Source organism: Pipistrellus hanaki, assembly GCF_964339955.1.
Source record: "Pipistrellus hanaki genome assembly, chromosome: 4".
Classification (NCBI taxonomy): domain Eukaryota; kingdom Metazoa; phylum Chordata; class Mammalia; order Chiroptera; family Vespertilionidae; genus Pipistrellus; species Pipistrellus hanaki.
This window is the reverse complement of record NC_140506.1, coordinates 60470555-60484761: the sequence shown is the minus strand read 5'-3', so window position 1 is coordinate 60484761 and position 14207 is coordinate 60470555. Positions and strand designations below refer to the sequence as shown.

The window sequence follows — 14207 nt, the reverse complement described above, 5'->3', positions numbered from 1 at the left end:
TCAGTTGGTTGGACTGTCATCCAATACACTGTAAGGTTGGAGTTTTTGTTTCTGGTCAGGGCACATACCCAGGTTGCATGTTTGATTCCCAATCGGGGTGCAATAGGAGGCAACTGATTGATGTTTTTCTCTCACAGCAATGTTTGTCCCTCCCTTCCTCCCTCTCTCCCATCCTTTCTCTGTGAAATCAGTAAGACCATATATCCTCTGGTGAGGATTTAAAAATAACAGTAAATATATATCACTTAATTTTCTCCTCAAAGGAAACACATAAGAATGGCCCCAAGAGATCTGATGACCCTCCCTCTTGAGACACCTCTCATGAATATTGTGATAAAGCATCCCCCCTATTGTTGCCCAGAAATCTGTTTAGGCAGAATATAACATATGGAATGTTGAGTGCTGATGAACATGAAATCAGAAATAGATGTGAGAATGATGGGGCTTTTAAAAAAAAAAAAAATCCAGTTAAATGTATTTTTCTTTTTGCTGGAATTTGCATATTTGGAGGCAAGTCCCACTACTGATTAGCAGCTCAGTTGGTCATGTGGCGGATAGACTCCATGGAGGAGGGTTGCGATGTTCCCTGGAGCCTGAAGCTCCTCATGTTGGTCATTTTCTGTAACCAGGATTTTATCTAGTGTCCCATGCTCATAGCAACCCAGAAACCCCCAACAGACCTGCCCTGTCCCTCACAGCCCTTCTGCCCAGCTGAGATTCAGGGAGAATCATCAGCTACAGACCAGGAGGAGTGGGGTGTGAGCCAGGTCATGTTATAATGTGAAGAGCCCCCAGTGGGAGGTCAGGAGGCCTGGTTCTAGTCCAGTCTCTGCCACTGAGGGTGAATGTGACCGTGGGCAAGCTGCTTACCTTCTTTACCTATGAAAGAAAAGGACTGGAGTGAAGGGTCTCTAAAGGCCTTGGTTCTCTCCCAGAATGTGAACAACTAGGAACCAGAAAAGGGAACAGCAAAAATAGAATTTTGTAATGTGATGCATAATATAGTTTAAGGAGACTTTATGTATATCTTTACAATGAAAGGGGATTCTTGTATGTGTATAGTAGTTTTCATGCTGTTTATTATATTTTATAGTCACATAAAAATTATAATATATGCTTACTCAGATTTTTAAAAGTATATTTTTTATAGGGACCCTCGAGCAAAGCCATTTTGTCTGATTTTTTCTTTCTCCTTATCCTGCTTCTCTGTGTCTCCTTCTAGTACGGGGGTCTGCTCACATCTTTGTACAGTCCAACCTCTTCACAGCCAGGAACCAAAATGTTCCCTGAGGAACATTCACCCATAATCTTGCAAGTAAGTCTAGCCTCCTTCTCTACTAGTACTTATTAGGGAGGGGATTGTTTTCATTGCATGATGATATTTTCGTAACCTCAAGTTCCTTCCTATCATAGTAGCTTACTGACTCATCTTTTTCAATTTTAATAATAAGTATTTTTTTTTTGCCATACTGCTTCCTGTATCTCAAATTTCATACACCAACAAAAATCTAATCACCCACTCTTCATAGTACTTGCCAAACTCAGAGCTATTGATGCTGGATGGTTTTCCTTAAATAAATGTTTGTATTCTTTATCCTTGACTAAACTTGATTATTACTAACACTATTGAAGATTTTGGAAAAGTATTTTCAAAAGAGACATCAATCTGTACTCTTCTGTAGAGCAACAGACACAATGTCTCACTCCTATTGGAGTTCAATATTTTTTTATGATGAAAAAGGTTAAGTACTGAATAATTGTATCCTGTATGTTGAATCTAACAGTTTTAACAAGAGATTATCTAAATAGCTGGTTGGTGTGGCTTAGCGGTTGAGCATTGACCTATGAGCCAAGAGTTCACCAGTTTGATTCTTGGTCAGGGCACATGCCCGGATTGTTGGCTTGATCCCCAGTAGGAGGTGTGCACGAGGCAGCTGGTCAATGTTTCTTTCTCATTGATGTTTCTATCGCTCTGTCCCTCTCACTTCTTCTCTCTCTGAAATCAATAAGAACATTTTTTTTAAAGAAAGTTATCAAAATAGCTAAACTAAGGTTAAAAAGAGGTAAAGGTGTGGGCTAGGTCATGTGTTCGTGTACCCTATACATACGTACACACACATAGATTTAGATTTACACACATACCCATGGGGAAATGCTGGAGAATTGTGCCACATGCTGAAGAGCTTCCACTGTGAGTACTCCAGGCCTATTTCCCACCCTGGAGCTTTTCAGAAGAATCTGAATTGTGCCTTATGTGTCGATTAAGATTCTTTCAGCTGTCAGAAACAAAACCCAATGCATATGACCTACCCCGTAAAGTAAACTTATCTTCCACCTTAACAAGAGGTCCCCTAACATATGGTGCCTCAAAGGTGCCATTAAAACCCAGCTTCTTACATATAGTATAATAATGCACCTTAAAAGGGAATAAAATTCTAATACATGATACAACATAGATACAACCATGGAAACACTATGTTAAATGGGAGGGGGGAAAAAGCCAGACACAAAAGGACAAATATTGTATGTACTTAAAATAGGCAAATTCATCGAGACAGAAGAATAGAGGTGACCAGGGCTGGGGGAGGGAAGAATAGAAAGTCGTATTTAATGGGTACAGAGTTTCTTTTTTGGGGTGATGAAGAAGTTCTGGAAGTGGATAGTGGTGATAGTTACACAACATTGTGAATGTACTTAATGCCACTGCACTGAATGGTTAAAATGGTAAATTTTTTGTGTATTTTACCACAGTAATTTTAAAACGCCCTCTCGAAATCTGGGACCCCTTGGGGGATGTTGGAGAGCTGGTTTCAGACTGATCCCCACAAGTCAGGCCAAGGGACCTCACTGGAATCCATGAACCATGCCTCTAGTTTTTATTTTTTATTTTTTTAATTTATTTTTAAATATAGAAAGATGCTTAACCACATCTTATTATTTTTTAATATATTTTATTGATTTTTTACAGAGAGGAAGAGAGAGGGATAGAGAGTTAGAAACATCGATGAGAGAGAATCATTGATCAGCTGCCTCCTGCACACACCCTATTGGGGATGTGCCTGCAACCAAGGCACATGCCCTTGACCGCAATCGAACCCGGGACCTTTCAGTCCGCAGACCGACGCTCTATCCACTGAGCCAAACCGGTTTCGGCGCCTCTAGTTTTTATATACATTTTTATTTTAAGTCATATTTGACAATCCACATTGTCAATTAAAAACATTAAGTTTGAATTGGAGTAAACAGTATTTGAAAGTTTTGTTCATTCATAACTTAGAGCATGAAAATTATCTGATTAAAAGCTTAACAAGCTAACCTGTGTGGGGGGGGGGAGGAGGACTAAGAGGGAGGGAAATGGTTGCTCTCTTCTCCTTTGCCAATGCACTGGCTTTCACAACTGTTTACTCCAGCGTCTATGCTGGTTCACACCTCCCTCCCTTTCTGTCTTCAGCAGGAATTGTTCTGGGGGAAAGTAACTCCTTCATTTGGTATAACACTCCTCCTATTCTCTTTAAATAGAGTTAGTTCTGAGTCATTTTACTCTGAGGTGAATAAATTGGAATGCTTTTTATAGCAAATAACATGAACCTGCTTTTAAGCAGTTTCATAATCTAATTAGGAATGTTCCTTCCAGCTACCTACTCAAACAGGTTTAAAACAAAGAAATCTGTACAAACTGGCTCCTCCCAGGGGATTTCCATGGATACACTGGGGAAAAACATATAACCAGCTTTACAAAGAGATGTCTTAGTATATTTATAAGTAAAAACACTATTACATGGATCTAAAATTCTATTGGGGCAACAATTGTACAGTTTGGCAAATATACTAAAAAATATTGAATTGTACACTTCAAATGGGTAAGTTTTATGGCATGTAAAATATATATCAATAACAAATAAACAAACCCCACAAACGGCAATAACAAAGTGCTATAGCAATTTGGAACATAATTTGGCAAGAGCTAGTTAGGTTGAAATGGGCATATCTTATGAACCTAGCAATTCCTCCTCCGAATTTGTACCCTAGAAAAACTCTCCCACAGATACCCAAAGAAGCATTCATGAGGAGGATGTCTATTGCAATATTCTTTGTAAGCTTAGTAAAATGGGGGGAGTGGAAGAATCTAAATGTCCACCAGTAGGAGAATGTAGAAATATATTGTGGTAGGTCACACAATTGAATACTGTAGAGCATTTAAAATAACTAACAAAGCTACATATATCAACCTGGCTAATACTGAAAAACACAATGCTGGAGAGGATGGAGCAAGTTATAGAATAACTAGTGGCCCAGTGCACAAAATTCGTGCACTTGGGGGAGGGTCCCCCAGCCTGGCCTGTGCCCTCTTACAGTGCAGGAGCCCCACAATGAATCGCCTTAAAGAGGTAGGCCCCACCCACCCATCTGGGGCTCCTCTATGGATTTCCCCAAAGAGGTAGGCCAGAGGCAGGGGTCCAGCCTCTGCAGCATGCATTGGGCTGCAGGAACTCTGGCAGAAGTCATGTGAAGCAGCCACTGGGACCCACCCCCGTACATGCAGCATCAAGCCCTGCCCTCCCTGGTGATGGATTATGATGATGTGATGGCTACCTAGACTTTTATTAGTACAGACTAGAGGCCTGATGTCCCTCAGCCCTGCCTGCACCCTCTCCAATCTGGGACCCCTTGGAGGATATCCAATTGCCTGTGGGATCGGGCCTAAACAGGCAGTTGGACATCTCACTCACAATCCAGGACTCCTGGCTCCTAAAGGCTCACCTACCTGCCTGCCTGATTGCCCCTAACTACTTCTGCCTGCCAGCCTGTTCACCCTAACCATTCCCCTTCCAGCCTGATTGCCTAACTCATCCTTTGCTAGGCTCATCACCCCCAACTGCCCTCCTCTGCAGGCCTGATTGCCCACAACTGCCCTCACCTGTTGGCCATCTGTGGTGGTCATCTTGTGGCAGTCATCTTGTGATGACATGAGGAGTAGTCATTTTGTGACAATATTGTGGTGGCCATCTTGTGATAACGTTGCATGACACCACCTAGGCTTTTATTGTATAGGATATGGACAGTCTTATAACACTTATATAAAGTTTTAAAATATGCAAGACAGTGCTATATTTTCAGTGGATACATACATAGGTGATAGTATAATATTTTCCATGCTTTTCTGTATATTTGAAATAATTAATAGTCAGTTTTAAGTTACCACATACTTGAAGACATATTAAGTGCTGTAGAATTTTTTTTAAATATATTTTTTATTGATTTTTTACAGAGAGGAAGGGAGAGGGATAGAGAGTTAGAAACATCGATGGGAGAGAAACATCGACGAGCTGCCTCCTGCAAAACCCCCACTATGGATGTCCCTACAATCAAGGTACATGCCCTTGACTCAAATCGAACCTGGGATCATTCAGTGTGCAGGCCAATGCTCTATCCACTGAGCCAAACCAGTCAGGTGTGCTGTAGAATTTTATTACACATGCAGTGATTTGAGGAATGAAAAATGAGGAAATCTCAATAGATGCATAAATTAGGGAAATACATGCTAGTGCTAACTGGTTTCATTTTTTACCACCTAATGTGTTGGTCACTTAATTTACATCATCTCCATGTTTTCACATGATTAGTCTTATTAGTCCCTGGATAATGAAGCTGGAGACATAAGTAATGAGCCCAAGATCGCAGGCTGGTAGATAGAGAAGTCATTAGAATATCAAGTGATCTGGCTCTGAGTCTGGTGCTTCTCAATGACTCTGTCTGCTCTTCCCAGGGTGGAGAATCTTAGGAAAGGTCGGTTGGTGGCATGAGGAGAACCCATAGCAATTTCTAGGTAAAATCAATTAACGGCATGGTGAGGTAAAGGTACCCTGTTTCTAGTTTTTTGACTAGTATGAATAACTCATGACTAGGAGTCAGGAGATACATGGTCCAACTCCACTGTGCTCTGTCTAGCTAACTCTTCCAGTCTTCAGTCTTAAGGACTCAGGTTTTGACCTAAATTTTGCTGAGGACTCCTGTTTTGCTTTATTTGCTTTCTTAACTCACACTAGATGATACATATTTTAAATGAAACACTGCCTTGATTTAGAAGGAAGAAGAAAAATGAGTGGGAATTGTGTCTATTTTGGGATAATTAGTGTTGCAAAGCTTCTGGGTATATATAACTATGTTGTTTATTATGTCTTCGGAACAAAAAATTCAGCAATGTACGAAGCATTGTCTAAAGGAAATATAGACATTCACACACACTCTGATGTATGAGTTTCAGTAGGGCTGGTTCTAACAAAAATTGTTACTCTTTATGCTTAGATCATACTACAGGTAAAATTACTATGACTTAATGTCAAATGTTTTCATAAGTGTGCAGCCTTTGGAGCCACATTATCTGGGTTCAATCCTATTTTTGTTATTTACCCCTTGGGTAACTTTGGGTCAATTAACTTTCCATGTTTCAGTTGCCCCATTTGTAAAATGGAAATTGTATAATGACTACCTCTTAAGAGTTGTTGTGAAAAATAAATGAGTTATTACAGGTAAAGTGCTTAGAACCCTAGCTAGTTTAGCTCAGTGGATAGAGCATCAGTCTGCGGACCAAAGGGTCCCAGGTTTGATTCTGGTCAAGGGCGCATACTTGGTTGCAGGCTCCTCTCCGGCCGGGCTCTGGTCCAGGCACCTGCAGGAGGCAACCAATCGATGTATTTCTGTCACATCAATATTTCTCTCTTTCCCTCTCTCTTCCCCTCTCTCTAAAAATCAATGGGAAAAAATCCTCAGATGAGGATATAAAATAATAATAATAATAATAAAGTGCTTAAAGCCAACATGAGTAAGGCATTCTAGGAAGTCACTTTCATCGTGACCTTGCTCATTAATCATGGCCGACTGCTAAGCGATTAGCTAAGTAATTCGATCCAGATCTTGATAGTTGCCCTATTTTTTTCCTATCAGACCATATGGGTTCACTTTCCTCACATAAGTTTTCCTAAAGCCAAAGAACAACCCATCTGCCACTTAAACAGAAACAGATTTATTGCATTTAACTTTAAAAAGAACGTCTGTAAAGATGAGCTGCACTGCCTCCCTCTAGCCAAGGCTAGGTGCCTGATGTAGTCAGACATCCAGATATTGGAGCAGATCCAAGGGAGAGAACTCAAAGGCTGTGCTCTGGAGATGAGGTGACATAAGGATTGGTAGTAACGAGACTTAGGGACTCCAAAACTTTCTTTGTTTCTCTGAGTTTTATGTCAGCTAAAGAACCGGAAGGCTCAGCCATTCTTTTATTGGTCAAAGTGTGTGCTGTGGTGGCTTCTCCATTGCTAGCATGCAAGGAGAGGAAGGTGAGGGCCCTGATTTCAGTCGCCCAGGAAATTCTGGCATTGGTTAGTGCTCTGCGAAGGCGTTGGCTCAGGGAGTAAATAATTCAGTCTACCTGACAACTGGGAACTTAGGGGAGCAATAGGTCTTGGTTATTATGCTTTGCTGAGATATTTCTCTTGTTCTTCTTTGGACGACCTTATTAGGATCCAAGCGATTTTCTGTGGTTACAAAGGCCTGCTCAACTTTAAAAATTTAACGTAGTTCTATTTAATTTTTAAAACAAATAATATATTCAAATGCTTCAAAATTCTAAGAAGCAATCCAGTTTCCATTCTCAAAGCCCATAAATATTACCAGCTCCTAAGTTGCTCTTCCAGATGGCCAGATATATATAATCATGCTTATCAATCAGTCAATCTCAGAGGTCTTCCATATCAAAACATAAAGAGCTTCCTTATTTTGTTCTTCTTGACTGTCAAATATTTCATTGTTTCAATGTATGGTGATTTATTTTAATCAGTTTCTATTGGTGGGCTTTTAGATTGTTTCCAGTCTGCTGTTACAATGTTCCTATCTATATATATAAAAGTCTAAGTGACCATCCGACTGTTTGACTGTCCAACTGGTAGCTATGATGCACACTGACCACCAGGGGGCAGATGCGAAATGCAGAAGTTGCCAAGCTGCAGTGACTTAGCAGCTACAGTTCTTAGGTGATGCACCTGGAACAAGAGAGGAGGGAGCCTGATTCAGGGGTGCATCACCCGAGAACTGCTCTCTCACAATCTGGGACCCCTCGGGGATGTCAGAGAGCTTGTTTCGGCCTGATCCCCACAGGCAAGGCCGAGGGACCCCACCGGTGCATGAATTCATGTAACAAATAATATGTGTGAAATTTTGCACATGCATGAATGATTGTCAGTAAGATAAAAGCCTAGTAGTGGACTTGATGGACTAATGAGCAAATGTCTATGAAATTTTTATAGATACTGTCAAAATACTCTCCACCAACATTATATGAGTGACTGTTTTCCCAGATTCTTTCAGGCATGTTACCAAACTATTTGATCTTTGTCAATGTAGTAGATAAAAAATAGCATCTCAAAAAATAGTATCTCATTAAAATTTTAATTGGTATATTTTTAAAAGTGAGGTTGAACATCTTCTTATATGTTTAAGAGTCTTAAACACTCCATTAACATCAATGGATAGATGTTCCATAAAGAAAATCAACAAGGGAATGGTGGCCTTAAATGATTCACTAGGTCAGGTGGATTTAATTGATATCTTCAGAGCATTTCTCCCAAAAGCAGAAGAATATACATTCTTTTCAAGTGCACATGGAAAATTTCCTAGGATAGACTAGAAAAAGTTATGTTAGGACATAAAATAAGTCTCAATACGTTCAAGAAGATTGAAATCATATTAAGCATCTTCTGACAGGGGTCCTCAAACTTTTTAAAGTGGGGGCCAGATCACGGTCCCTCAGAGAGCTGGAGGGCCGGACTATATGAACTACTAATTCCTACTGTAACACCTCGGCTGCGCTCACTGCCCAAAAAACCTGGCGGGCCGGATCAGACTCCTCTGCGGGCCGCATGTGGCCCGCGGGCCGTAGTTTGAAGACCCCTGTGACCACATGGTATGAAATTAGAAATCAATCACAAGAAAGAAAAAAAAAAAAAAACACTGAAAAACACACACAGACATGGAGGCTGAATAACATGTTACTAAATAATGAATGTGTTAACAATGAGATCAAGGAAGAAATAAAAATATACTTTGAAACAAATGAAAATGAGAATAAACAACCAAAATCTATGGGACACAGTGAGAGCAGTCCTAAGAAGGACATTTATAGCATTACAGGCCTATATGAGAGACAAGAAAAATCTCAAATAAACAGTTTAACTTTACAGTTAAAGGAACTTAAAAAAGAAAATCAAACAGAGCCAAAAGTGAGTAAGAAGGAAGGAAATAAAGATCAGAGCAGAAATAATCAAAACACAGTCTAAAAAGAAAAACGATGTTCTGTGAGATGATTTATGTCTAGTAGGAGAATAACATGGCCTAATTGTGAGGGTAAGGCAAGCTTCTGAATGTCAGGGACTATCATATTTGTTTGTTTTTTTCTCCATGCAAAGGGCAACACTATAATTTGCACACATTATTTTCTATATGTAATTCTATGCTTTAAAATTCACATGAAGAACAAAAATATTTTAGAATATAGTTTTTCTGACTGAAGAAAATAGTTTTAATATAAAGGGAGAGAAATTCTGTTGTTCCTTTTAATGGTTAACTTTATGGAAATTTTATAATTCTCTTTGGCTGATTTAAGGAAGTTAGATTGGGAGTACACCAACAATAGCAGGAACATATTTCTTCAGAAGGGTGTGTCTTTCATCCTCGTATGAAAGAAGAAGAAAAAAGGTGTTGCTCAGTGGTTGAATGTTGACCTGTGAACCAGGAGTTTCTGGTTCATTTCTGGGTCAGGGAATATATCCGGGTTCTGAGCTCAATCCTCAGTAGGGGATTTACAGAAGACGGCTAATCAGTGATTCTCTCTTACCAATGACTAGAGGATCAGTGCACAAAAATTTGTGCACTTGTGGGGGTCTCTCAGCCCAGCCTGCGCCCTCTCACAGTCAGGGGATGTCCATCTGCAGGCTAAGGCCCACTCCCTGGGAGGATCAGGCCTAAGCTGGCAGGTAGACATGCCTGTGGCAGACCAGGAGCTTTTGGGGGATGTCCAGCTGATGGCTTAGGCCTGCTCCCTTACAGTCAGGCATCCTTAGCACTGCCACAGCGACTGGAGAGGTTCTGTGGCACTCACAGCTTGCAGCCATCAACCCAGCTTGTGTTTGAGCAGAGCTCCCCCTGTGGAGTGCATTGACCACTAGGGGGCAGCTCCTGTGTTGAGCGTCTGCCCCCATGGTGGTCAGTGCATATACTAGCAACTGGTCATTCCCTATCGTTTTGCCATTAGGGTCAATTTGCATATTATTCTTTTATTATACAGAATTATATAGGATGCTTCTATCTCTTCCTCTCCTTTCCTCTCTGAAATAAAAAAATATATATATTTCTAAAAAGGGAGTTTCTACTTTATGTTTTATTCAGCCACACTTATTATTATTTTTTGGCAATAAATACCAATAATCATTCTTAGTTAAAAAAATAATAATTTGACTATTCCTGGTTTCTCTTTTTATCTATTCTTGTTTACGTTTAACAAAAGATTACAAAGGATCATGGTAATAACTTGTTAATCAATGTGCAGAGAATGATATTATAAGTCATATATGAGCTTCAGAACTGATGTGTTTCAGTTCTAGAAATAGTGTAGTGCCATGTGGCTAGTTGTACATAATAATAAACCATAAAGACACAGGATTAGGAATAATGATAAAAGCTACAATTAGATTCTGGATTACAAACTGTACAATATATTATGTAAGAAAAAGTCAAGGAAACAATAAAAGCATTTTAGTAAGTATTATTTTTTTCAATGTTTCATAAATGATAGTACTTGGATAATAAAGTGACCCAAAATAGGCACCAAATTCTCTCTCACACACACACACAAAACACTCCTAATATATGTGCTTTTAACTTAGACATGATCTTACTTCTTATTTCATTCATTCATTTCACCCACCTTCCCCTGCCTTCCTCTCCTTTGGTAACCATCAACTTGTTCTCTATATCTATGGGTCTGTCTGTTTTGTTTTGTTTCATTCATTTGCTTTTTTGTTTGTTTGTTTGTTTTTAAAATATATATTTTATTGAATTTTTTTATAGAGAGGAAGGGAGAGGGATAGAGAGCTAGAAACATCAATGAGAGAGAAACATTGATCAGCTGCCTCCTGCACCCCCCCACCTCCCACTGGGTATGTGCCCACAACCAAGGTATATACCCTTGACCGGAATTGAACCTGGGACTCTTGAGTCCACAGGCTGACGCTCTATCCACTGAGCCAAACCGGTTAGGGCTTGCTTTGTTTTTTTTTTTTTATAATTCACATATAAGTGAGATCATGCGATATTTGTCTTTCTCTAATTTCCCTTAGCATAATACACCATAGTGTATTATGCTAATGTCCTTCATTTGTGTTACAAAATCATTTTCTTCAGTCAGGAAAACTATATTCTAAAATATTTTTGTTTTTCATGTGAGCAATATCATGGATGAGAATTACCTTCGAGCTTTCTCACTGCTTTGTTCTTTTGCTCTTGTGCCTGGCTATAGTAAACTACTGTTTGTCTTTCCCTCTTCTCTTCCAGATCATATTCCACATGCACTTGTTCCTGCAGTAATGCAGGGTGGGGCAAAAGTAGGTTTACAGTTGTTCATATGAATAATATTACAATAATTTATAAATAATAATACAAGATAAGCCATTTCGCATACTCACAACTGTAGTTATAATCTGTTATAAACCTGTCTTGAATTAATATGCATACATGCAGCCCAACAGTAATCTACTTCATCACGTTCCCAAAGTGAAAAACAAAACGGACAGCATTTTGACCATGTTTCCTCTTCCACACGCCCTGACAGGAAGGCTCTCATGTGAAAACACAGGAAGCAGGCTCAGGAGGAAGGAGGGAACTAGGCTAATGTCTTGGTCCTGCAGTTCTCAAGATACTTGTCAGTGGAAGTAAGGGTGAAGACACTATTGCTGTGGTTCTCAAACTTCACTGCACATCACAATGTCCCAGAGGGCGTTTTAAAACACCAATTGCTGAACCCTAACCCCAAGGGCTCCTGATTCCTGAGTTCTCAGGTAAGACTGGAGAATTTGCATTTCCAAGGAGTTCCCAACTGATTGATGCCCATAGTGCTGATAGAAGCCACACTTTAAAAACCTTTACTTCATTAGCCTGGCTGGTTCGGCTCAGTGGATAGAGCGTTGGCCTGCGGATTGGAGGGTCCCGGGTTCGATTCCGGTCAAGGGCATGTACCTTGGTTGCGGGCACATCCCAACCGGGGATGTGCAGGAGGCAGCTGATCAATGTTTCTCTCTCATCGATGTTCCTAACTCTCTGTCCCTCTCCCTTCCTCTCTGTAAAAAAAAAAAAAAAAAAAAAAAACCGCAATAAAATATATTTTAAAAAAAACAAAAAAAACCCACCTTTACTTCATTAGTATATTTCTATATGTTAACCCCCCTCTCCCCCCAGCTGTGTGGATTTTATGTTCCTTCTTTTAGATTTCCCTTTCAACACGCTGAGCTCAGTACTGGGTAGCCTAGTCTCAAGCCTCCTCTTGTTGCTAATCTGCAAGTCTCCTTCCTGGACTCTTGTCTAGAGCCTGAGTCTTGGATCCCTGAATTCTGCAGGCTCTTTTCTCATGTTCTTGACGCTTTGTTTCTCTAATACCTTAGCCTGGATTCTGCATCCTTAAAACGTTTGAAAGGCTCTCTCCTTTGAAGGGCTCACGTAATGTTCCTTAAAACATTTCTTGGCCTGACTTCAAGCCTGCCTCCCACACCCATGTGATTTGCAGTGCCTGCCGACGCGTCTTCTGCCTGCATCAACCATTCTTGGCCTGACATGTTCTGTTATCACCAAAGTCCCTTGTGAAGCTTACTACCTATAGAATTTTGATTTAGTGTAGTTCCATTGCTGTGATTAACATAATGAATTAGAATTTCCTTAGGGGTAAAAAGGGAAATAGAAATGTGTGATTTGATTGTGTTTGGAAGCACAGTAGAGATATGTGGTTGTTAGCTGTTGAATTATTATAACTAAAAAGAGAATCAGCAATTGATGGCTTGAATATTAATTGGCTTCAATTATACCAAAGCAAACTTACATTGAATATAGTCATATGTATTTAAGAATTGTATTAGTTTCCTCTTGCTGCATAATAAATTCACCATAGACTTTGTGTCTTAAAGTCATACCCATTTATTAGCTCACGGTTCTGCCTGTCAGAAGCCTAGAAAGCAAGAGCTGAGTTCCTTGCTTGATGCTACCGAGGGCTGGACTGAGTGTCAGCTGGCTGCATTCTCCTCTGGAGACTCGACTAGGGAAGAATCTGCTTCCATCCTCATCCAGGTTGTTGGTAGAAGTCAGTTCCTTGTGATGGTAGGACTAAGGTCCTTGTCTTGCTGACTGTCGGCAGCCAAGATAAATCTCCTCTCTCAAAGGTGATAAATCTCCTCTCTCAACCTGTGACATTCCTTTTACAGGTTCTCTTGCAACATGGCAGCAGCAGAACCCTTCAAGGCCAGCAGGAGAATCTCCTCGCATTGAAGCCTCTCATGCTTTGAATCTCTCTGACTTCTGCTTCCACCAGCCAGAGAAAACTCCCTCCTGTGAAAGGCTCACATAATTAGATTAGGCCTAGATGGATCATCTCCCTTTTGAAATTAAAGGTGACACAATCATAGGAATGATATCATATTCAAGTTTCCACCCACATTCAAAGAGGGTGATTATAAAGGACTGAGGGACATTAGGGTAGAATTCTGACTACTTCAGTCCACCCTCTGAACCCTATTTCACATGCAAAAATACATGTACCTTCTCCAAACTTCCCAAGGGCCTTATTCTTATATGCATCAGTTCAAAATAGAAAAGATCATCTAAATATTATCAGCTCAAAAGTAAAAATATCATCACGTAGGTCAGGCACTGGTGAGACTCCTGGGCACAATTCCTCTCTATGTGTAGGCTTGTGAAACCAAAGAGACCAGTTACCCGTCCCCTCACTTCCAACTTCCAAAGGTGAGACTAACAGTTACAGCATTTCAGTTCAAAAAGGAAGTAAATGGAAGGTACAAAGGAGTTATCAGTCCAAAACAGTTTTGACATCTACTTAGGCCAACTCCATTGGGTTTCAAGGCTTGGAGTTATTTCTCCCTCACTCTTTGCTTCACTCT

General features: G+C 40.1%; 1 protein-coding gene across 2 annotated transcripts in view; it reads left to right on the top strand.

Moving 5' to 3' along the window:
• TICAM2 (TIR domain containing adaptor molecule 2) overlaps positions 1-14207 on the top strand; it is a 30287-nt gene extending 16080 nt beyond the window's left edge. The window contains exons 3-4 of one of the 2 annotated variants that reach the window (XR_014794941.1): positions 1223-1315; positions 13515-14207. The gene's annotated coding sequence lies outside the window, so the exon portion shown is untranslated. Of the gene's footprint in view, positions 1-1222; positions 1540-13514 lie in introns of those variants that run through there. The other variant, XR_014794942.1, reaches the window with a different exon arrangement.